Source organism: Bos taurus, chromosome 2 (genome assembly GCF_002263795.3).
Source record: "Bos taurus isolate L1 Dominette 01449 registration number 42190680 breed Hereford chromosome 2, ARS-UCD2.0, whole genome shotgun sequence".
Lineage (NCBI taxonomy): Eukaryota > Metazoa > Chordata > Mammalia > Artiodactyla > Bovidae > Bos > Bos taurus.
The window spans coordinates 65,686,648-65,711,881 of NC_037329.1; positions in this window are offsets into that span (position 1 = coordinate 65,686,648).

Consider the following 25,234-nt stretch of genomic DNA (forward strand, 5'->3'; position numbering starts at 1 on the left):
TGGGAATGACGTCTTCTATTTGTGTTTGTGTTCCTTATCATGTATTGCTGACACAGAGCATAGTGGGTGAACAATACACGGTTCTAACTTTATTACCAGACAGCTTTAGAACAGTTTCCTGGAGGAAGAGAATGCTGCTGTAGACCTTGGATCTCCTGCTTCAGTTGTCCTCAGACCGAGGGACTGGGTAGTGAGCTAGCCCTAGGCCTTTCCCACCAATCTCCACTGGGAAACCTGCTGGAATCTGAAGAGGGGCCCCTACTGGGCTGTGGACTGAACTGGGCATCTTGGGTTTGTTAACTTTGTCCTGAATAATCTTAAAGTTGCCATAATGACTAACGTGCAGATGAAATTGTAACAGGACAGAACAGAATCTGAGCCTATGTTGGATCTATTTCTTTTGCTTTAATCTTTACTCTCCACTGCTTTTATTACTATGATCACTGAAAGGATGCTGTCTATCGCTATAAGGGTACATAATGGCCTGCCTGGGGGAACCCTTCCCTTTTGCTTGAATGTTAAACTAAAGTGCCTTTGTTCAGCTCACAGGGAAACACTCTGACCCTCCCCACCTGTGAATGGCTGCAGAAAAGAAGAAATCAACACCCCCATCCCAGATGCTAGCCAAGCCATGAGATATCTTGCAAGTCTTACTTCCCCCCCTCCTCCCCTCTCTGTTCTATAAAAGAAACTGGCATCCAGATCCTGATAAGCTGGTACTTTAGGGCACTAACCCACCCTATTCTTGGATGCCTGGCTTTTGAATAAAATTGCTATTCCTTGCCTCAACATCTCACCTCCCAGTTATTGGCCTGTTGTGTGGCAAGGACACCAAGCTTGGATTCAGTAACATAAATCAGAGAATATGAGTGTTGAAAGAGATCCTTGGAAAATCCCTCTAGGTAGATGACTGACCTGCAGGACAGGTGTTTTTTTTCTTCTGAAATATCGCTTAGTCACTCATGACTGATACCTCCTCAATTTTTGATTTCTTCTTGTTTAAAATATAAGCTCTTTTATAAAATTCAATCTGATATAGATGAGTTGAATTAAAAATAGCAGTAGTGCTCATGCTTCAAAAGGAACAAGAATAGATGTTCCCAGGCACCTAGGATGTGCTAATTTAACAGTTTTTCCCATTGATCTTGGCTCCAAAAAGTGAAATAAAGTTGCATAATTTTCTTGTAAGATAAAAAAAAAATCTTACAAAATTTTGATCAATGATAAATGCTCCATGGGACTAAATTGACAGTGGAACTTACCCCCAAGGTCCTTTAAAAGGGGCATTTAGTCATTAATGAGCATCGTATTTACACATAAATGGTGCCACTTGAATGGATACCTCTTATTTCAGGCCTTTCCCTGAGGCATATCTTACCAAAGGCATTTATTGGGTGTTGGGAGATCTATATGGTGGTAGCAGATCATCTGAAGGTACTCAAAGCATGTGCACAAACTTGAATGATCATCTCGCTCATTACAAGAACCCTCTAGAGGTCGGTCAACAGAATGATTGTCCTTGTTTCATGACAAATTAGTGTTGGACCTGGGACTTGGAGCCAGGGCTCCTAACATGAATTCTTCACACTATTATGTATAAATGCAAGTTCTTGACTTTCTAATGACCTAATCTAATGACCTAATAAGGAGAGCCTAATAGTTGTTGTTCAGTCGCTTATTCACGTTCAACTCTTTGCAATCCCATGGACTGCAGCACGCCAGGCTTCCCTATCCTTCACAATCTCCCAGAGTTTGCTCAAACTCATGTTCATTGAGTTGGTGATGCCATTCAACCGTCTCCTTCTCTGTCCTCCCTTTTCTTCCTGCCCTCAATCTTTCCCAGCATCAGAGTCTTTTCCAGTGGGTCAGCTCTTTGCATCAGGTGGCCAAAGTACTGGAGCTCTAACAGCAGTTCTTCCAATGAATATTCAGGGTTGATTTCTTTTCGGATTGACTGGTTTGATCTCATTGCTGTCCAAGAGACTCTCAAGAGTCTTCTCTAGCACCACACTTTGAAAGCATCAGTCTTTGGTGCTCAGCCTTCTTTATGGTCCAACTCTCACATCCGTACATGGCTACTGGAAAAACCATAGCTTTGACTATAGAGACCTTTTTTGGCAAAGTGATGTCTTTGCTTTTTAATACACTGTCTAGGTATATCAGAGAAGGCAATGGCACTCCACTCCAGTACTCTTGCCTGGAAAATACCGTGGATGGAGGAGCCTGGTAGGCTGCAGTCCATGGGGTTGCTAAGGGTCAGACACAACTGAGCGACTTCACTTTCACTTTTCACTTTCATGGGCATTGGGGAAGGAAATTGCAACCCACTCCAGTGTTCTTGCCTGGAGAATCCCAGGGATGGGGGAGCCTGGTGGGCTGCCATCTATGGGATTGCACAGAGTTGGACACGACTGAAGTGACTTAGCAGCAGGTATATTATAGTGAAAGCTGAGTGCCAAAGAATTGATGCTTTTGAACTGTGGGTCCCTTGGACTGCAAGGAGATCCAACCAGTCCATCCTAAAGGAGATCAGTCCTGGGTGTTTATTGGAAGGACTGATGTTGAAGCTGAAACTCCAATACTTTGGCCACCTGATACGAAGAGCTGACTCATTGGAAAAGACCCTGATGCTGGGAAAGATTGAGGTCAGGAGGAGAAGGGGACGACAGAGGATGGGATGTTTGGATGGCATCACTGACTCAATGGACATGAGTTTGAGTAAACTCCAGGAGTTAGTGATGGACAGGGAAGTCTGGTATGCTGTGGTTCATGGGGTCGCCAAGAGTCGGACACGACTGAGTGACTGAACTGAACTGAACTAAGTATATTATAGCTTTTTTTCTGAAGAGCTAGCATCTTTTAATTTCATGGCTGCAGTCACTGTCCATAATAATTTTTGAAGCCCCCAAAAATAAAGTTTGCACTATTTCCACTTTTTCCCCATCTATTTGCCACGAAGTGATGGGACTAGATGCCATGATGTTAGTTTTTTGAATATTGAGATTTATGCTAACTTTTTCACTCTCCTCTTTCACCCTCATCAAGAGGCTCTTAGTTCCTCTTTGCTTTCTGCCATTAGAGTAGCATCATCTGGATATCTGAGGTTTTTTATATTTCTCCCAGCAGTCTTGATTCCAGCTTGTGATTCATCCAGGCTGATATTTTGCATGATGTACTCTTCATAGGAGTTAAATAAGCAGGGTGACAATATACAGCCTTGGTATACTCCTTCCCCAATTTTGAGCCAGTCCATTGTTCCATGTCCAGTTCTAACTGTTGCTTCTTGACCTGCATATGGGTTTCTCGGGAGGCAGATAAGGTAGTCTGGTATTCCCGTCTCTTTAAGAATTTTCCAGTTTGTTGTGATCCACACAATCAAATGCTTTAGCATAGTCAATGAAGCAGAAATAGATGGTTTTGTTTTTTTTTTTTTTGAATTCCCTTGTTTTTTCTATATCCATTGGATGTTGGCAATTTGACTTCTGGTTACTCTGCCTTTTTAAAATCCAGCTTGTACATCTGGAAGTTCTCAGTTCATGTACTGTTGAAGCCTAGCTTGAAGGATTTTGAGCATGACCTTGCTAGCATGTGAAAAGAAGGCTATTGTGTGTTAGTTTGAATGCTCTTTGGCATTGTCCTTCTTTGGGATTGGAATGAAAACTGACCTTTTCCAGTCCTGTGGCCACTACTGAGTTTTCCAAATTTGTTGGCATATTGAGTGCAACAGTTTAATAGCATCATCTTTTAGGATTTGAAATAGCTCACCTGGAACTCTGTTACCTCCACTAGCTTTGTTGGCAGTAATGCTTCCTAAGGCCCACTTGACTTCAGACTTTAGGAGATATGGCTCTAGGTGAGTGACCACACCATTGTGGTTATCTGGGTCATTAAGATCTTTTTGTGTAGTTCTTCTGTGTTTTCTTGGCAACTCCTAGTCTCTTCTCCTTCTGTTAGGTCCTTTCTGTTTCTGTCCTTTATTTGTGCATTGCCCAAATGCATGAAATGTTTGCATGAAGTGTTCCCTTAATATCTCCAATTTTCTTGAAGAAAGTGCTAGTCTTTCTCATTCTATTGTTTTCCTTTATTTCTTTGCATTGTTCACTTAAAAAGCCTTTCTTATCACTCCTTGATCTTCTTTGGAATTCTGCATTCAGTTGGGTATATCTTTCCCTTTCTTTTTTGCCTTTCACTTCTCTTGTTTTTTCAGCTATTTTTGACAAATAGATTTAAGGAATTAAGATCTGTTAGAGTGGCTGAAGAACTGTGGACAGAGGTTCTTAACATTATCCATGTTATGTCCATGTTGTTGTCCATGTCCATGGTGACCAGAATCATCCCAAAGAAAAGGAAATGCAGGAAGGCAAAATGATTGTTTGAGGAGGCTTTATAAATAGCTGAAAGAAGTAGAGAAGGAGAGCCTAGAGACACTAGGAAATCATCTGGTTAACTTGTTTATTCAGTCCATTGAGAATCAAATTGCCTAGCAAATAGCTTCAGCACTGATTCTTAATATTATGGAAATTCTACAGTGTTGGCTAAAATGATTGGATAGACAGAGTCCCCATTCTGTTGAGAGAGTGACAAATTTTAGGTCCTTACAAAATCACCCTAAATGACAAATGGACCTTATTTCCTACTATCTTAAAAGGGCTGGGGTAGATGTCTTCCTCTGGGCTGAGAAAGGTCTGAGGCTGCATTTGAACTCAGCAGATAGGATTGGTGATGGCTGATTGGTGGGTGGGAGGGGAAGTAGAGCCAGCACATAGATCTGTATATTCAAACCTGAGACAGTCAGTTTTTACTTAAAAGGAAAAAGAGATGCAGATGTCACAAATAATTGCAAAAGTACATAGTTTAGCCTCAAAGGTTTGTATCATTTATTATGAAAAAATTCAGGGCAGGTGTTACGAGTCAAGGGCTACATTCATCAAAGAATCTTAGTATAATCCTTGTGAAACTTCTGACTTCTTTGTATGTCTACCACTTTCTCCACAGATTGACTTTCTCTTCCTCTCTATTCCACAAGGTATAAAATGTCTCCCCTTCCAGTGTGGAGTAGGAAATGACCACCCACTTTGGTATTCTTGCCTGGAGAATTCGGTGGACAGAGTAGCCTGGCAGGCTACAGTCCATGGGGTGGCAAAGAGTTGGACAGTACTAAGCGACTGACACTTTCACTTTTCTTTCACCCTTCCAGCTACAGAGTCTGATGTGATTTCAGTCTAATTCTTAATTCCCAGTAAAGTCATATAATTGGCTCATCTTGAGGAAGATGTCAGCCATGGTTAACAAGTGACATTACCACACAGACATAGCTATTGGGGTCTATTAAGGGGAATGGAGATTAACTTCCAAGAATTGGGAAATCAGGCCATTGGAATAGACAAATAATTCCAAAAAGCTTCTACTATAATCTCCACTAGTGTGTGAGGACCTCAAGAGTACAAGTTATATTCTTTTCTTTTTTTTCATTTTCTCCAAATTCTCATTTTTCCAAGGTCTAAATATGTCTCGTCTTACAGGGGTGCATGATGCTCAGTTGCTTCAGTCATGCCTGACTCTGCTACCCCATGGACCATAGCCCACCAGGCTCCTCTGTCCATGGAATTCTCCAGGCAAGAATACTGAAGTGGGTTGCCATACCCTCCTTCAGTGGATCTTCCTGACCCAGGGATCTAACCCAGGTCTCCTGGATTGCAGATAGATTCTTTACACACTGAGCCTACTCAGTACAATAAGGCAGTTTTGTTAAGGACAATACATATAGAAGAGTAAAAAGTTGTTAGATGTTTCTGTTATCAGTAACAGCTTGTCTCATATTTATGGTGATGATTCCAAAGGCTGAGAACAAATTGACTACTGCGAAGTATCCACACTCATCAGGCAAGCTGTATGTTGGACAAGACCACCTGGGCAGAATTCAAGAGATGGTGAACTGGTCTGTCCTTATTAGCTCATCATCCACTTCCAGCTTAAATAGGGGAGGAGAAATTGAAGCATTGCAAGAAAGGAATTCTTTGGAGGGAGTTGAGAGAGTTATATGCATTTCTACCACCCCCATCAGGACTTTTCACTGTTTTTAAGCCAAGTGAAGGGGCGTTTCAAGAGAACTATTCAGAAAGACTGGCTGCATTGCTTAGAATTTAGAAGACTTTGAGGTTGGTATCTGAATCTGGCTTAAAGTGAAGGAAGGCAGGTGGCTGAGGCTGTGACTAGCTAACAGCCTGGGACAGCAGAATTAAGAGGTGGTAACGAATGACTGTGCTACTCAAACTAAGGGGGAAAGGTGAGAAAAATAAAGTCAGTTGTTCTTTGCTTCTTGTTAAGTCTAGTCGATTCAGTAAAACATGATTGACACTCAGAAGGAGAGATCTCTATGGGCAAGGATGATCTAAGAATGTATCATGAAATAGGAAGCGCTTGAGCTGTGTGTGTCTTAAAAGGATGGATGGATGCAGATAGATGTTTGACCTTGTTCTTCCCTGTGAAACATTTATTACAAAAACTCATTTCCTGTGCTCATTGGTTCTTGGAACCTCTGAAGTTTCTGACACTACTCAAATTGAGTTGGAGCCAATGAACTGTGCAAATCTTATGCTATTTACTGACCACTGGACAGAAAGCTTAGTCTGACAGAGACTTAGCAGTGACAGTCACAATGTCACTTGAAAGGCTCAGTCTGAATTTGAAAGTGTCTTGTTAAAAGGCAATACTTGTGAAAACTCTGGGGACAGGGCAACACCCAAGGCAACATATCTCTGCTAAGTGACTCAGTATTGATGCCAGACATCCACATGATTTGAATTAAGATATCTCAGGTTGATCAGTATGATACACATGTCACTTAAGGAGACTGATAGAGCACATTTCTTCCAAAGAGTTTTCACATCTGATCTCATAAGGTCTGTGTGAGAAAGGGGAAGTGTTGAGGTACTTTAATGGACCAGAACCTAGTGGTCCAGAGTCAACGATAAAGAAAGTGAAAAAGAGAGAGAAAGACAAAAAGAAAGACACAGGGACCCAAGCTCTGATGGAGCAAGGGTATTTTATTAGCAGAAATGCAGGCTTATATATCTTTAGTAAGATGATTACTCAGCTATTACACAGAATGAAATTTTATCAATAGCCACAATATGGATAGTCTAATACATACAAGGTCACTGACGCTGAAAAGAGCCATAGCATGTCTCGTCCTATGACCTCAGGCCTGAGAACTGTGTGCAGCTTTACTCGTTCTCGGAATAGGAACTGATAAGGAACAGAGAATCCTTGAGAAATAGAGAACAGCATGCAGGAATCCTCCTGTTAAATGTTCCCTAACAGGAAAGATGAGGATTGGTTTTCTCTTTTGATAAGGAAAAATGACTTGTTTGTATTGACACCGCACTATGTCATAGCCCACAGTGAATCTCATTACACAGAAAGTTATTTTTCTAGAAAGGGGTATCTGAACTCTACCCCTACTGGGGTGAAGTTCTTCAGGGGTGAGAGTGAGCCAGTTGTTATCTGTTTCCATCACAACATGTTGTGGGCTACAGCAATGGTCACAAATTATTCCCCTCCCTCTATCCATGTCCTAAGGTGCATGCTAAGTCGCTTCACTTGTGTCGAACTCTTTGTGATGATAGCCCGCCAGGTGCCTCTGTCCATGGAATTCTCCAGGTAAGAATACTGGAGTGGGTTGCCATGTCCTCCAGGGGATCTTCCCCACCCAGCGATCCAACTTGCATCTCTTAGGTCTCCTGCATTGGCAGGCCAGCTCTTTACCACTAGCAGCACCTGAGAAGCCATGTCCTAGAGTATTGCCACGCTACACTGACTCTGGCCTTGAGACTACCTTTGACCAATAAAACTTAAGCAAGTACAACACAAGCAGAGGTTTACAAAGCACTTGTATTGGGCTTTTTCCTTGCTGTGCTTGGAACCCTGAGGCCACCATGTGAATGTGTCCATGAGATAAATTGTGTCCATAGGATGAATTGTGCCCCTCCAACTCCCCCCTCCACCCCATTCATATGTCAGAGTCCTCCAGCATCTCAGAATGTGACTGTATCTGGAAATAGAGCTATCAAAGAAGTAGTGAAGGTTAAATGAAATCAGTGGGATGGGCTCTAATTCAGTATGAATAGTGTCCTTATAGGAAGAGGAGCTTAGGACACAGACTCACACAGAGGGAAGACCATGTGGAGAGCCAGGGAGAAGATGGCCATCTAGAAGCCAAGGAGTGAGGCCTTCAGAAGACACCAAGCCTACTGACTGCTTGAGCTTGAATTTTTAGCCTCCAGAAATGTGAGGAGGTAAATTTCTGTTGTTTAAGCCCCCAGTCTGTGGTGTTTTGCTATGGCAGCCCTAAAACACTAATGCACAAGCTTAGTGGAGGGTGAAAAATCATATGGAACAGAACTGGTGCTCCATTTAAAAGTCAACCAACTTTCAGATGTGTGAGAGAGACCATCTTGGATCACCCAGCTTCCAGCTGACTGTAGGTGCATGAGGAAGCCTAGCAGAGAAAAACTGGGGTTGGCAAGTGAAGACCACGGGAATGGTTGCGCCTTCGACTGGATGCAGTGTTGCTGCAGGAAACTGAATCTTGATGTAGGTGCTCCCATCAGGAGAAAAGTCTACATGGGCTCCTTGTCTGGGAAACCCAGGGTAAACTCCAAGGATTTTTTTTTTTTAGATAATCCTCATCAAACCACACTTTGTCTATGGAAACCCAAACAAAATCAAAGAGGAAAGAGGAGCATTTTAGATTCTCATTGGGGTTTTCTATCATCAAAAAGCAAGTTCTTGTTTTCCTGGGTAACAGATGGGAGACTCAAAGATAATGTCATGGAACTGAGCCATCCCTCACATATAAAGGTGATTGATTTTTCCCATTAGTGCTGTAGATCTGCCCTGAGCCTTTTACTTATTCTCACTAAATTTCCCTATTGTTCAGGAGAATACATTTTCTAAAATGGTTGGTTGGATTTAGCAATACTGTCAGTGGCTGGAGAATAGAGGGTAGTGAACTGTCTTACATGGAGATCGTATTAGTTCACCTTGATCTTACCGTTGTTATCTTTCAACAAATTGAGCTAACCTGTCTCTGTGGGGCTTTCCTGATGTCCAAATGGATCGTCAAGTCTGAAGTTAATTTTTTAATTTGCCCTTTCACTTTTAGACTCAGAGAGAGAGGAAAAAAAAAAAAAAAAAAAAACTCCTTTGGACTATTTCTACTGAAAAAATCAGCTTAACAACAAAAATGAATATTATCTCATAGGAGCTGTTTCTTCTCTCCTTCTCTCCCTTTTCTCTTTCTTCTATCCCTTCCTCCCTTCCCTTCCTTCTGTATATTTTAAACCACCATAGGATCAATAGGTAATTCCAATACTTCAAGAGCAGTTCTTCATATCAGTTCCATTCTGATTATCTGCTGGAAACTACCAACATTTCAGTTTCAGTGGTAGTCCTTGGAAACCTGCTTAAAGATAATCTGTCTGAAGCCTTTGATTTGGAAAAATGGAAAAGGGGAAGCGAAGTGACTAGATTTTCAGAAGTTTTTGAGATCAAAGGATTTGGTTAATCCTTTGTGCTATTTGCTGTAACTTTATAAATTCGGGGGTGCAAGGCTGGTCTCCAGAAGTCGTTACTCTGCCATTGTGTGGATAGTGTTTGCAGGATTATAGTCTCAGAAACCCACAGATTTCCTTAGTTTTGGTTAAATTCAGTGGTTTTCAATCTGGACAGCACATTAGAATCACCTGGGGAGCTTTAAAATTTACAGAAGCCCATCCTTAGAGTAAGGAAATTGTATTTTCTAGAGGCCAGAGCTAAGAATCAGCATTTTAAAGTTTCCAGATTATGAAAGGTCATCAAGATTGAAAAATAAAACAGTTGAATCAGAAAAAATAGAAAATTCTATCACACCTAACCATTCTTTTAAAAACAGATGAAAAGCATGATGTTTGGCAGAAATCAATATAATTCTGTAAAGCAATTATCCTTCAATTAAAAAAATAAATAAATTAAAAAAAATGATACTGGAGCTTCCCAGGTGGCTCAGTGGTAAAGAATCCTCTTCGGTTTTGATCCCTGGGTCAGGAAGATCCCCTGGAGGAGGAAATGGCAGCCCATTCCAGTATTCTTGCCTGGAGAATTCCATGGACAGAGGAGCCTGGCAGGCTACAGTCCATGGGGTCACAAAAAGTCAAACACAACTGAGCAACTGAGCACAGCACAGCATTAAGATACTACTCTAAACAGTACCTTTAAGTAAGATGTAAAAATTAAATTACATTGTTAAGTTTAAAGCAATGTAAAGACCTATGCATAATTAGGTGCCATTTTAACTGAATGGTCTATGATCTCCAACTCTTGCTTGATCTTTTCTTTTGTAATATTTTATGATTCTTCATTCTGCCTTCCTCAGGCTTGAACAGGTATTGTTCACTTAGACTCTTTCTGCTTATAGTCAAATGTAATCCCTCTCTGTGAATGTGTCCTGATATTTAAGATCTCCCAGTGAGCTTGTGTCTGCAGGGAGAGAGATTTTTCTGCCACATGGTCAGTTTAACCTCTTATCAGATAATGTTAATTAAAGCCTTGTTATGGAGGTATGGTTTGTAGATCAGCAGCAGCAGCACACCTGGGAGCTTTGTTAAATATGCAGAAATCCAGACCCTGCTCTGCCTCCTGTTGAATCAAAATCTGCAGTTTAACCAGATTCTACATAATTCATCTGCACATTAAGTTTGAGAAGCACCGAACTCAAGAAACTCTTTTTTTTAATGTTTTTGCATGTGCTTTTACCTCTGGCTTTTACCTGTCTTTCCAATGTAGGCATAATAAGAAAGATTTCTGTTAAGAACTTACATGTATATGTATGATTCACACTTTCTCTTTGATTAAAATGGATTTTCATATATGGGAAAAGAATCTGGAAAAGAATAGACATATGTAAATACATAACTGAATCACTTTACTGTATGAAAGTGAAAGTGTTAGTCACTCAGTTGTGTCTGACTCTTTGTGACCCTGTGGACTGTAGCCTGCCAGGCTCCTCTGTCCATAGGATTTCCCAGGCAAGAATACTGGAGTGGGTTGCAGTTTCCTTCTCCAGGAGATCTTCCCAACCCAGGGATTGAACTTGGGTCTTCTTCACTGCAGGCAGATTCTTTACCTTCAGCCCAGAAACTAATACGACATTATAAATCAATTATACCTCAATATAAAATAGAATTTAAAAAATTATATATCTTTCATCACTCTTTTTGGCTGTATTTTTAAAAATTTAGCTTTATGAATAACTGTTCAGTTCAGTTCAGTTCAGTTGCTCAGTCGTGTCCGACTCTTTGTGACCCCATGAATCGCAGCACGCCAGGCCTCCCTGTCCATCACCAACTCCTGGAGTTCACTCAGACTCACTCACGTCCGCCCTTGTCTTCCCAGCATCGGGTACAGTTGCGGCCATCTGTCCACCGGAATTTCCTCATTCGGTAAATGGGATGATGACCTGCAGTTCTTTTTGTCTTGCTAAATTTCCTCTTTACCATTTCAGCCAACGTGTTTGATTATATGCTTTGGGCATTTGGTTGATCTATCAATGTTGGACATCAAGAGGTCCAAGATGTCCAATAAAGCCTGGTTCAATTTGTCTGTTTTGTTTTTTTTTAATTTTCATTATTCTAGGAGTTGGGTCATAAAAAGATCTTGCTGCGATTTATGTCAAAGGGTGTTCTGCCTATGTTTTACTCTAAGAGTTTTATAGTGTCAGGCCTTATGTTTAGCTCTCTAATCCATTTTGAGTTGATTTTTGCGTATGGTGCCAGGGAATGTTCCGAATTCATTCTTTTACATGGAGCTGTCCAGTTTTCCCAGTACCACTTGTGTAATATAGAAAAATGGTACAAGAGAACCTTTTGCAAAGCAGAAATAGAGACACAGACATAGAGAACAAATGTATGGACACCAACTGGGGGGGAGGTGGGATGGGGTGAATTGGGAAATTGGTATTGACACGTATACACTTTGTTGTTCTTTAGTCATGAAGTTTTGCCTGACTCTTTGCAATCCTATGGACTATAGCCCACCAGGCTCCTCTGTCATGGGATTTCCCAGGCAAGAATACTGGAGTGGGTTGCCGTTTCCTTCTTCAGGGGATCTTCTTGACCCAGGTCCTAACTGTGTCTCTTGTACTGGCAGGCAGATTTTTTACCACTGAGCCACCAGGGAAGCCCGTGTATTCACTGTAGTTGTTTAGTTGCGTCTGACTCTTGGTGACCCATGGACTGCAGCACGCCAGGCTTCCCTGTCCTTCACCATCTCCCAGAGTTTTCTCAAACTCATGTCCATTGAGTCAGTGATGCCATCCAACCATCTCATCCTCTGTTGCCCCCTTCTCCTCTTGCCCTCAATCATTCCCAACATCAGCGTCTTTTGCAGTGAGTCAATTCTTCTCATCAGGTGGCCAAAGTATTGGAGCTTCAGCTTCAGCATTAGTCCTTCCAGTGAATATCCAGGGTTGATTTCCATTAGGGATTGACTGGTTTGATCTCCTTGCCTTCCAAGGGACTCTCAAGAAGAATAAAATTGATAGATAATGAGAACCTACTGTATAGCACAGGGAACTCTATTCTGTGCTCTGTGGTGACCTAAATAGGAAGGAAATCCAAAAAAGAGGGGATGTATGTGTACATATGGTTGATTGACTTTGCTATACAGCAGAAAAGAACACAACATTGTAAAGCAACTGTACTTCAATAAACTTAAAAAAAAATCAATGTAGAAATCATTGGTTTTTTTTCATACTGACAGCTCAAGAGAAAGGTGTTATAAAGCTTCTGACAATAAACATTTCAGAAGGCCCCACTGACTACATAACCCTCCTGCTTCTCCTGTTTGCACTGCTGCTTATCACAGGGGTGGTTGTTCCAGTAATGAGAGGAGTGCTAGGACCAAAAGGGGGCAGTGAAATGTGATGAAAACCCCACGGTTTTGTCTTTGCAAGTCTTTGCTCTTCTTTCTACACCCACTCTCCCTCCAACTAATGGCTTTAAATACTATTCGTATGCTGGTTCCTGAATTTCCATTTCAAACTTCTTGCAGAAGTCTAGTCTCTTGGATATCCAACAGGCATTTCATTTGTCACAAGTCCCAAATCAAACTCGGTTATCTTGTCTGCAAACCTGCAGCTCTGCTCTTCTAGTTGCTCAGTCCTAAACAGAGATGTTCCTGACTTTTCTCTTCCCTCCCGTGCACATCCAATTCATCAATGAGAATTCATCTGAAGACTCTTTCTTCAGAATATACACCCTGAGTCCCCCACTTCTCAGAAGCCCTTTTCCCATCACTGCTGCCTGGTGCAGACCATCATTTCTCCCCTGGACTGAGTTATCCTCTCCCTGCTTCTAACCTTGTCTTCTTCCTTTCTCTCTACAACACAGCAGCTGGGGGATCCTTTTGAAATGTCAGACCAAGCCAACTCTGCTCCAAATACCACCAAGCCCTCATCTTACTCAGTAAAAACCAAAGTTAAGGTCTCAGATAACTTCCTAAACTTATCTCCAATTACCCTCTTCCTGGCTCACTCTTTGTGGCAGACTGGATTTTCCAGAGACAGGCTCTGGAGACAGAGTTGGTGTCCTTGTTATTCAGTTGCTAAGTCGTATCTGACTTTTTGCGATCCCTTGAACTGCAGCATGCCAGGCTTCCCTGACCTTCATTATCTCCCAGAGCTTGCTCAGACTCATGTCTGTTGAATTAGTGAAGCTATTTAACCATCTCATCTGTTGGTCTGGGTATTTATTAGGGTTTAATACCCTGTGGAAAGAAGTAAGCTGAAGTAGGATGGGTAAAAGAGAGAGAAGGAAGAGAGAGAAGTTTAACTGTGAAGCAGCTCAACAAAGCTGTGGGCAATCCTTCAAGGAGCTGGGGAGAATTCATGGCCTGCTGGAGGTGCCTCTCCTGAGGCCAAATTAGCTGCACCTTTACACCTTCTTTAGCCATTGGATGAGTGCTGCTGTGAGAAGGGTGTGACCTGGTGCAGGGTGGCTCTCTCAGCCTGTAGCTGAGGCACACCTTGAAGGAGCTACTGCTGCTGCTGCTAAGTCGCGTCAATCGTGTCCAACTCTGTGCGACCCCATAGACGAAAGCCCACCCGGCTCCGCCCTTCCTGGGATTCTCCAGGCAAGAACAATGGAGTGGGTGGCCATTTCCTTCTCCAATGCATGAAAGTGAAAAGTGAAAGTGAAGTCGCTCAGTCATGTCCGACTCTTAGTGACCCCATGGACTGCAGCCCACGAGGCGAAGGAGCTCCTAGTAAGAGGTTATCTTCTGACCCCATAGGCAGTGCCTGTCTGTGTCCACTGCATCCCCTGCGTACTTCCTCAGCCATGTTGACTTCCTTAAACAAATCCTGCCCACCTGCCTCAGGGCCTTTGCACTTAACGTAAAGGCAATTTCACTAGATACTTTTCATATATTTTGCTCCCACCTGTCCTTCAGACCTCTGCTTAAATGTCACTTTAGGAATGAAGTCTTCCTTCCCCAATTATTCTATTATAAATTAAAAACATTAACTCTTTACTTTTTCCACATATAATGTATCACTGTTTGATATACTATATATTTAATCCCTGACTTACTTTCTGTTTCTCCAGGTAAAAGGTAAACCCCCAAAAGGTCCTATTATGTAGTAGGTGCTCAAAAAATATTTTCTTCTTGAATAAGTGACCAAGGTTTTGTTTATGTGGGCTCGGATCACAATGTATCTCCTTGTGATTATAGGATATAAAAACAACCTTAATCTCATGATATCAGTAAAATCTTTTGGAACCACATTTAGTAAAGGAGGTGTCCAAAATTGATTTTGAGACAAGAGGAAGGGGGGCAGGCACAACCTTTAATACATCCAGAGCCATTGAGGATTGACAGGGACTGATTAGAATTGATTAGACCCAAGACAGGCGATCTGACTCTCAGTGAACCTTGAGCCTCATTTTATGTTCATCATAATACATTAGCTAAATGACACACCCACCAGCACCATGACAGTTTTGAGTTTTGTTGTTGTTGTTTAGTTTCTAAGTCATTTCTGACTCTTTGCAACCCAATGAACTATACTTTGCCAGACTCCTCTGTCCATGGGATTTCCCAGGCAAGAATACTGGAGTGGGTTGCCATTTCCTTCTCCAGGGGATCTTCCTGATCCAGGGAAAAATCTCCATCTCTTGTCTCCTGCATTGGCAGGTGGATTCTTTACCACTGAGCCACTAGGGAAGCCTGTTCCAAGACCGAGCATAAAAAGCCAGAAATGGGGGTGGTGCCCCAATTCCTGGAAATTTCCCGCTCCTCTCCCCAAATAGTTGGTATAATCTTCCCACTCATTGTTCAGTACTTAAGTTGTGTTTGACTCTTTGTGACCCCATGGACTGTAGCACACCAGGCTTCACTGTCCTTCACCATCTCCTGGAATTTGCTCAGACTCATGTCTATCGAGTCAGTGATGCCATCCAACAATCTCACCCTCTGTCACCCTCTTCTTCTCTTGCCCTCAATCAGGGTCTTCTTCAATGAGTCAACTCTTTGCATCAGGTGGCAAAGGTATTGAGCTTCAGCTTCAGCATCAGTCCTTCCAATGAATATTCAGGGTTGATTTCCTTTAGGATTGACTAGCTTGACCTCTTTGCTGTCCAAGGGACTCTCAAGAGTCTTCTCCAACACCGCAATTCAAAATCATCAATTTTTGGGTGCTCAGCCTTCAACTCTCACGTCTGTACATCACTACTGGAAAAACCATAGCTTTGAAAGTGCTGCACTCAATATGCCAGCAAATTTGGGAAACTCAGCAGTGGCGACAGGACTGGAAAAGGTCAGTTTTCATTCCAGTCCCAAAGAAAGGCAATGCCAAAGAATGTTCAAACTACCGCACAATTGCACTCATCTCACACACTAATAAAGTAATACTTAAAATTCTCCAAGCCAGGCTTCAGCAATATGTGAACTGTGAACTTCCAGATGTTCAAGCCGGTTTTAGAAAAGGCAGAGGAACCAGAGATCAAATTGCCAACATCCGCTGGATCATTGATAAAGCAAGAGAGTTCCAGAAAAACATCTATTTCTGCTTTATTGACTATGCCAAAGCCTTTGACTGTGTGGATCACAATAAACTGTGGAAAATTCTTCAAGAGATGGGAATACCAGACCACCTGACTTGCCTCTTGAGAAATCTGTATGCAGGTCAGAAAGCAGCAGTTAGAACTGGACATGGAACAACAGACTGGTTCCAAATAGGAAAAGGAGTATGTCAAGGCTGTATATTGTCACCCTACTTATTTAACTTCTATGCAGAGTACATCATGAGAAACACTGGGCTGGAAGAATCACAAGCTGGAATCAAGATTGCCAGAAGAAATATCAAAACCTCAGATATGCAGGTGACAGCACTCTTACGGCAGAAAGTGAAGAAGAACTAAAGAGCCTCTTGATGAACGTAAAAGAGGAGAGTGAAACAGTTGGCTTAAAGCTCAACATTCAGAAAACTAAGATCATGGCATCTGGTCCCATCACTTCATGGGAAATAGATGGGGAAACAGTGGAAACAGTGTCAGACTTTCTTTTTTTGGTCTCCAAAATCACTGCAGATAGTGATTGCAGACATGAAATTAAGAGATGCTTACTCCTTGGAAGGAAAGTTATGACCAACCTAGATAGCATATTCAAAAGCAGAGACATTACTTTGCCAACAAAGGTCCATCTAGTCAAGGCTATGGTTTTTCCAGTAGTCATGTATGGATGTGAGAGTTGGACTATAAAGAAAGCTGAGTGCCAAAGAATTGATGCTTTTGAACTGTGGTGTTGGAGAAGACTCTTGAGAGTCCCTTGGACTGCAAGGAGATCCAACCAGTCCATCCTAAAGGAGATCAGTCCTGAATGTACATTGGAAGGACTGATGTTGAAGCTGAAACTCCAATACTCTGGCCACCTGATGGGAAGAGCTGACTCTTTGGAAAAGACCCTCATGCTGGGAAAGATTGAGGGCAGGAGGAGAAGGGGACTACAGAGGATGAGATGGTTGGATGGCATCACCGACTCAATGGACGTGGGTTTGGGTGGACTCCGTGAGTTGGTGATGGACAGGGAGGCCTGGTGTGCTGTGGTTCATAGGGTCGCAAAGATTCTGACACGACTGAGCGACTGAACTGAACTGGACTTGACTATACAGATCTTTTTTGGCAAAATGATATCTCTGCTTTTTAATATGCTATCTAGGTTTGACAAAACTTTTCTACCAAGGTGCAAGCGTCTTTTAATTTCATGACAGAGGTCGCCATCTGCATTGATTTTGGAGCCCAAGAAAATAAAATCTGTCACTTCTTCCACTTTTCCCCCATCTATTTGCCATGAAGTAATGGGACTGGATACCATGATCTTAGTTTTTTGAATGTTGAGTTTTAAGCCAGCTTTTTCACTCTCCTCTTTCACCTTCTTCAAGAGGCTCTTTGGTTCCTGTTTGCTTTCTTCCGTTAAAATATTATCATTTGCATCTCTGAGGTTGTTGATATTTGTTCCAGCAATCTTGATTCCAGTTTGTGCTTCATCTAGCCTGGCATTTCACATGATCTACTCTACATAGACGTTAAATAAGTAGGATGACAATATACAGCCTTGTCATACTCCTTTCCCAATTTTGAACCAGTCCATTGTTCCATGTCCATTTCTAACTGTTACTTCTTGTCCTGCATAAAGGTATCTCAGGAGATTTGTAAGGCAGTCTGGTATTCCCATCTCTTAAGAATTTTCCACAGTTTGTTGTGATCCACACAGTCAAAGATTCATTAGCCTTTGAAATTACCCACCCCATAAAAACTAACCACCCTGTATTCCGGGGCCACTCGTATTCTGAATTGGCCCACATTCTATCTGTGGAGTGTGTTTCTCCCAAGGATGCTTTTGCCTTTTGAGACAGACTGCATTCTGCCCATGGAATGTGCATCTCTGACACTTTAATTCTTTCTTGCATGAAGCCAAGGACCCTCACTTAAGAAGGAACTCACTTGAGACCTAGTTCATGACCATCCTCTCACACCCCATTTTCCTGTAACATCTTTTCAAAGTTTATTAATAAATCATCTTCTTGCCTATCAGTTTGTCTCTTGCTGTGTTCCTGCTGTGCTAAGACACAGAGTCTGAGCTTCATGAAGTCCCGAGATCAGGTATGCAGTTTCAGCTGTGAAACTGTGGGTTTGAGTCCCATCTGAGGTGCGATTGTTGTGGAGTCCACATCTGAGCGGTGTGGTTTCAATTCCATTAATTTATATCTGATCAAATTCAGAATTCATGATATTTTGAAGTGTTTATATTTTTCCCTGTAAAATGATACATCTAAGATAACAAATAATGTATATGTTTTAAAGAGATTAATGTTTAAACTCTTAAAGTAAATGTTTCAGAAATATTTATATCTCCTCTTTGATGTGTTGTTTAACAATTATTCTCTTTCATCAATTAAAATTCTCCAATTCTGCTTGGTGAATAATCTGGGAAGCACTCCATAGATCTTGTTGATGTTACTATAATTTCTGGAAAAAATAGAAATGTACTAAAATTCTTTATATTTTCCCTCAATCCTCTTTTCATAATTAGTTCATTTGCTTCTTTGTTGTTTTACTGAATTTAATGCTTCTTGGGGAAGGGGTGACTCCTGTCTGCAGAGTTAGGAATGGGCTGAGGTCCATTCGGTTTGGTGTCACATGCTCTTTGCAAGATTGTTATTGGATTTTTAAAATTTGTTGTTCTTTTTAAAATTACATTTGTTATAAACTGGGGAAAATAATCAACATTTTAATTAAAAGTAATTTAAAGACTTTTCAATGTGTCTCTGATTTCCACCCTCATTTCCTGCTTTTCCCCCTCATCATCTACATTCCTTTGTGCTGCTTTCTCCTTACACTATCCAAACCATTTTTATGTGTAACCCAAGTCACTCTCCCAAGGGAATAAAAAAGTCAAATTCAGATGTTTGAAAACTGCCCACCTGATGGTCAACTCAAGCTCTGATTGCCACGGTGGTTCAGTATCTTCTTTCTTTTCTTCTCTCTCCATTGGGAATCCTGGTGTTTCCAGCATGCCTTTTTCTAGAAATTTCACCAAGACCTCTTAAATATTAATTTCCTAAGATCTACTAATTGTTCTAATGCTAGCTATATATTCATAATTGAAAAGAAAAACTGACAATTTTGGAAGAATCCAGTGTTTTTCAATATCACCTCCAAAACCAGCAAACATGAGATGCTTGCAATGGGGAAAAAGGGGACCCGGCACTTGAATGCCACACAGCACATCCACTGGGATAATTTTAATGATAACCTTTAAGTCTCAGTTGACAGTAATTTATATATATATATATATATATATATATATATATCTGAAAGTCTGAGAAAGAATAGAAGAAACCATGTACTCACACCATATGTCTCTTAAAAGTCTTGCTTATTGTTATCTTCCCATATCTACACAGTGGCTGGCTCAAAAAGGCAGTAATAATGATGTAACATCAAGATGGATGATATCTGAACATCATGCTATATAAAAATGTTCAGAATTCAGAAAGTACAGAACACCTTTAAAACCAAACATATAATGATTTGAAATATGAAAATGTGTAATTATAAAATATAAAGCATAAATACAGTAAAATGTAAATAATAAACATATCCATTCTAATTTAATTTATTAGCAGATAAAATGAATGCAGTGAAGTGGTACTGAAAAGGAACCAGAGATTTCCCTGGCAGTCCAGTGGTTAAGACTCTGCACTTCCACTGCAAGGGGCATGGGTGCTGCAAGGTTTGCCGAAAGAGAAAAGAAAAGGAGCCAGAATTCTTATGAAAGAGGAAACAAAAATACATAAGAAAGTTTAATTTTAAAATTAAATGATTGAAATATTTTTAAAAAGGAACACCTTAAAAAGAGACAAACTGTAATCATCATATCATCATTGAGTCATTGACAAGCGAGTTTTGTGCACAATTTTCCATCTGGTGATATGGCCCTTTTGACACCCCTATTGGATGGGGGAGTGGAGAGGAGATAGTTACAAGCTAACGCCAGGTATTTTCTTCTGATTTCTTCATCTTTGAACAGTTCTTTTCCTTCATTAAACATATTGATATCTCTGAATTTTTCTTGTTAAAGAAATGCAATTTTTTAAATTGCCACCAAGCTTAAGTTTGTTTCAAAGAAGACTACACTGGTTTGGCCTTGTTTTATTTATTATGTACAGAGAATTTACACTTTGGAGGAAACTATCAGTTTTAATGCCATTATGCACATTTTCTGTTCATACAACAAGTCTTTAGTCCAGGGTGGAACTTATGGTAATAGAACCTTTGCTTTGTTTATTGTCATTTCCTTCTACTTAGGAAGGGAGAGAAAAATAATGCTTTCTAAATTATTCAAATTAAAAATTTAATGCCTTTTTTAATGCCTTTATCACTTTCCAGATACATTATATTTCAGATTAATTTTTCTCATTTAAAAAATGAACATTTTTGGCATTTCACCAACAAAGTACTGCTATTTTGGCCATTAAAGATAGCATAGAACCCAGAATACCAGAAATCAACCACAATCCTTAGTCAATAAATGTTGAGTGAATTGGGTAAATGCTTAAGCATTAGTCTGATACTTTAATCCTCATATGATTTCACTTGCATCTCACAAAGAGAAAAAGAGAGGGTCTGGGAAATTATGGAGCTTGCCTAGGGTCACACAACCAGAAAGTTATGTACTTCACATTCTTTTCTTTCTTTCTTTTTTTTTAAATTTTATTTTATTTTTAAATTTTACATAATTGTATTAGTTTTGCCAAATATCAAAATGAATCCACCACAGGTATACATGTGTTCCCCATCCTGAACCCTCCTCCCTCCTCCCTCCCCATGCCATCCCTCTGGGTCGTCCCAGTGCACTAGCCCCAAGCATCCAGTATCGTGCATCGAACCTGGACTGGCATCTTGTTTCATACATGATATTTTACATGTTTCAATGCCATTCTCCCAAATCTTCTTTTTTTAATTTATTTATTTTAATTGGAGGCTAATAACTTTACAGTATTGTAGTGGTTTTTGCCATACATTGACATGAATCAGCCATGGGTGTACATGTGTTCCCCATCTTGAACTCCCTTCCCACCTCCCTCCCCATCCCATACCCCAGGGTCATGCCAGTGCACTAGCCCTGAGCACCCTGTCTCATGCATGGAACCTGGACTGGCTATCTGTTTCACATATGATAATATACATGTTTCAATGCTATTCTCTCAAATCATCCCACCCTCGCCTTCTTCCACAGAGTCCAAAGACTGTTCTGTATATCTGTGTCTCTTTTGCTGTCTCGCATATAGGGTCATCGTTACCATCTTTCTAAATTCCATATATATGTGTTAGTATACTGTATTGGTGTTTTTCTTTCTGGCTTACTTCTCTCTGTATAATAGGCTCCAGTTTCATCCACCCCATTAGAACTGATTCAAATGTATTCTTTTTAATGGCTGAGTAATGTACTTCACATTCTAACATAGCTCAGTCTGCTGGCTCCAAGGACTCTTTCCTCTACAGTGAGTGTGACCCTGCACTAAGTCCCACTACCTGTGGGAAGGTGTCCACAGGGAACAGATGACTATCTTACTAGGAGGCAATGACTAACACTCAGATGGAAGTGGGGGATTCTATCACTGTGGGGCTTCCTCCTTCCTTCCTTCCTTTTCTATCCTCCATCCACTCTGGCTTTATGACACCAAATTGCCCCAAGTGGTCAAACCTGGGGACCTTTGCCCACTGCCCCAAAAGTTGATGATGGGGATCTAGCTCTGTGATCAGTGCTGGCCTTTCAAATGTCTCAGATGGAACATCTCCAACAGCAAACTTTTCTTTTGCTAATGATTTTCCTGTGGCATGACTTTGATGAATTATTATACTTGTACCTGCCAACCCCACACGCCCCTGTGTGGCTCATGTTGACCTTCCCAGTGAGTGTCCTCTCCCCCTGTCTCACCCAAGGCTCTGTGCTTGGCTCACATGAAGGCTGAAACAAGCTCAGAAGGCTGTCTTCTCCACATTTCAACAGCTTGCAGATCTCAGTGTGTTGCAGGATTCAAATGAGAAGGTGACAGGTGTCGAATATTGGTTATGGTTTTAAGAGAGAATGTATTTCATGTAAGTGATATCTTGGATGATAACAGCTTTGACCAAGCAGGCTGGAAAATTGCGTTTCTTAGGCTGGCTTCTGCAGCTGCATTTATTAGGAGACAATGGCTGATACTGCTCCATTCAATCACTCTTCAGTTTGAAGCTGAGTCTCTTTGGTGAGGAAGAAAAAAAAAATCTCTCAGTGCCACGCTATTTTGTTTTTAAGCCACCTACCTGGATGATTTGAACCTGCCAGGAAGATTCCTCCATCCAAATCTAAAACCCTGTATTTGGGTGCAGTGGAGTTAGTGATCCCAGTCACTGGGTTCAGCATTCTCTTCCCTTAAGGGTATTTATTTTTTTCAACTCTTAGCTTTTCTGCAAGGATAATCATGCTAAACTCTCAATGTCTTTCTCTGAAGGATCTTTTTCAGAGTGTTTTCCTCTGTTATAGGAGAGAAGTGGAAGCGACAGGGTGCAGGATTCTGGGAGGAAAGACTTAGTTGAAGTGTGGAAATGACTGTGGAAAGAAAGAAGTGAAGCACTAGCGGGGAGCACTTATCTCCCCGACTTGCCAAGGACTAGGGCTGCCTTTTGGGGAACACTCAAGAGTGCTCCAATGGCTGGGACTTTCTTTGATCTATTCCTGAGGAGTTTTTCTTAACAACGATACCCATTTTACAGATGAAGAAACTGATGCTCAGAGAACCCAAGTGATTTTCTCAAGTTCACACAGTAACTCTGCCAAACACTCTGGAGCAGAACCCAGACTATTAATTGCCTGCTTCAAGACTCTGTCTATAATAACACCCTATTCTTCATTATGCTTAATTTATATGAAGGCATTTTAAAGATCAATGAGTTTTTGAATGTAATCAGTGGCTTCTATAGATAGGAAAAGACAAAACTCCGAATGAGAATCTTTAAGAATCAGGAAAAATAATTCTAACATATTTGGATTTTAAATCCATCACTGGAAAAATAGAGTCCGTTGTCTAGTCCATCTCCCAGGATGTGTAGTCACATGTCAGTCATCACAGACGTAGAGCTGTTTTCTTACAGTTTCAACACAGTCAGTGATGGGCAGCCTACTCCATTTTTGGACAGCTGGAATTATCATAATTCCATGTGAAAAAAAAAATATTTTTTTTCATCCTGAGCTGAAAACTATTTTCCCATAAATTCTTCCAACGACCCCATTTCTTCTCTGGAAATAGTAAAACACTAAATTAATTTTCCATGTAGGCCTTTAACTATTAACAGTGAGTTAACTCTTTTCTAGGTTGAAGGTTCCAAGTGCCTTTGGTTATCTCTCGATCTCATATTCTGTCACCTCAGTCACCTCTAACAGTATTCAGTACTCCAGTTGACATATTTCAGTTTTGACATTCTGCTTACAGAGTAGAGATCAGAACTGAAGGGGAGACCAGTAGTTAGACTATTTATCTTTACCAGACTGTGCAGAGGAGCCATATCGACAGTGCTCTCCTTGTGTTCAAGTCGGGTCTCCTCTTCTGTTCATTTGAGCCTTTGTTTTGTACCAGACAAATAGAGGTCTCCTTCAGTGCATTTATAAAACATCAGGTCTGAAGGCTCCATGACACAGCTCCTGGGCTCATCTTTCTCTGCACTGATTATTATTGATAAGTTTCCTCCACTGGGTTACCTAAAGATGCTGCTGATGGTGCCTTTGTCTTGAGAGAACTAATGACTCTGCCAAAGGTGCTCATTGCAGGGCTGGGCTATGTGTACAGGTGACAAGAGAAAAGCTTCCCTTGAGGCTCGGTCACTGGTTTCCTATTCTGCTGTTACCCAGAGCACCCCAGAAAGACTCCTGTTACATCAGGTCCTCCAGCATCTGAACTTCCCCTTCTGACAAGTATAATTCAGTACTAGTCTGAGGGACCATGTAGGGGCAGCCACCAGGCAACCTTTATCAGGCAAACTTCATCCCTAAATTATCTCTTCTCTCTCCTCTCAGCCTCTTTCTCAATTTTTCCTCCCTTTCCTCATCAGAAAATAATAAAGACTTCAGGGTAGAGGCAGGCAAAGGACTGTGATTGGGGGAGAGGATGCTGTCCACCCAGACGGTGCTGGAGCTCCGGCTTAACATGGAAAACTTCATGTTAAGTTTAATTTAAGATTAATTATAATTTTCCTAAACTGTAAAGTGATGATAATTATAGCACCCATATCTTAAAGTTATGGGGAGGATTAAATAAACATATATTCAGGGCTTTGAACAGTGCTTTGTGTATGACAACTTCTCAGGGTTTGCTGTACAATGATGGTGGTGATCAGCATTACTACCAGTGCTGTTTTTTAAAAAATTATTTATTTGGCTGTGCTGGGTCTTGGTTGCAGCATATGGGATCTTCAGTCTTCATGGCAGCATGCGGAATCTAGTTCCCTGACCAGGGATCAAACCTGGGCCCCCTGTGTTGGGAGTGCAGAATCTTAGCTACTGGACCTATCAGGGAGGTCATACTAGTGCTTTTGAAAAGCAAGCTGTGAGGAGCCTTAACTACAAACAACATTCCCAAATTCATATTCTTTTTTTTTTTTTTTTTTAGGGGGAAAGCATCTTTATTTTTTTAAATTTAATTTAATTTTATTTTTAAACTTTACAATATTGTATTAGTTTTGCCAAATATCGAAATGAATCCACCACAGGTATACCTGTGTTCCCCATCCTGAACCCTCCTCCCTCCTTCCTCCCCATACCCTCCCTCTGGGTCATCCCAGTGCACCAGCCCCAAGCATCCAATATCGTGCATCGAACCTGGACTGGCGACTCGTTTCAAACATGATATTATACATATTTCAATGCCATTCTCCCAAATCTCCCCTCCCTCTCCCTCTCCCACAGAGTCCATAAGACTGATCTATACATCAGTGTCTCTTTTGCTGTCTTGTACACAGGGTTACTGTTAGCATCTTTCTAAATTCCATATATATGCATTAGTATACTGTATTGGTGTTTTTCTTAACTGGAAATAGAACTGCCTTATGATCCAGCAATCCCACTGCTGGGCATACACACTGAGGAAACCAGAAGGGAA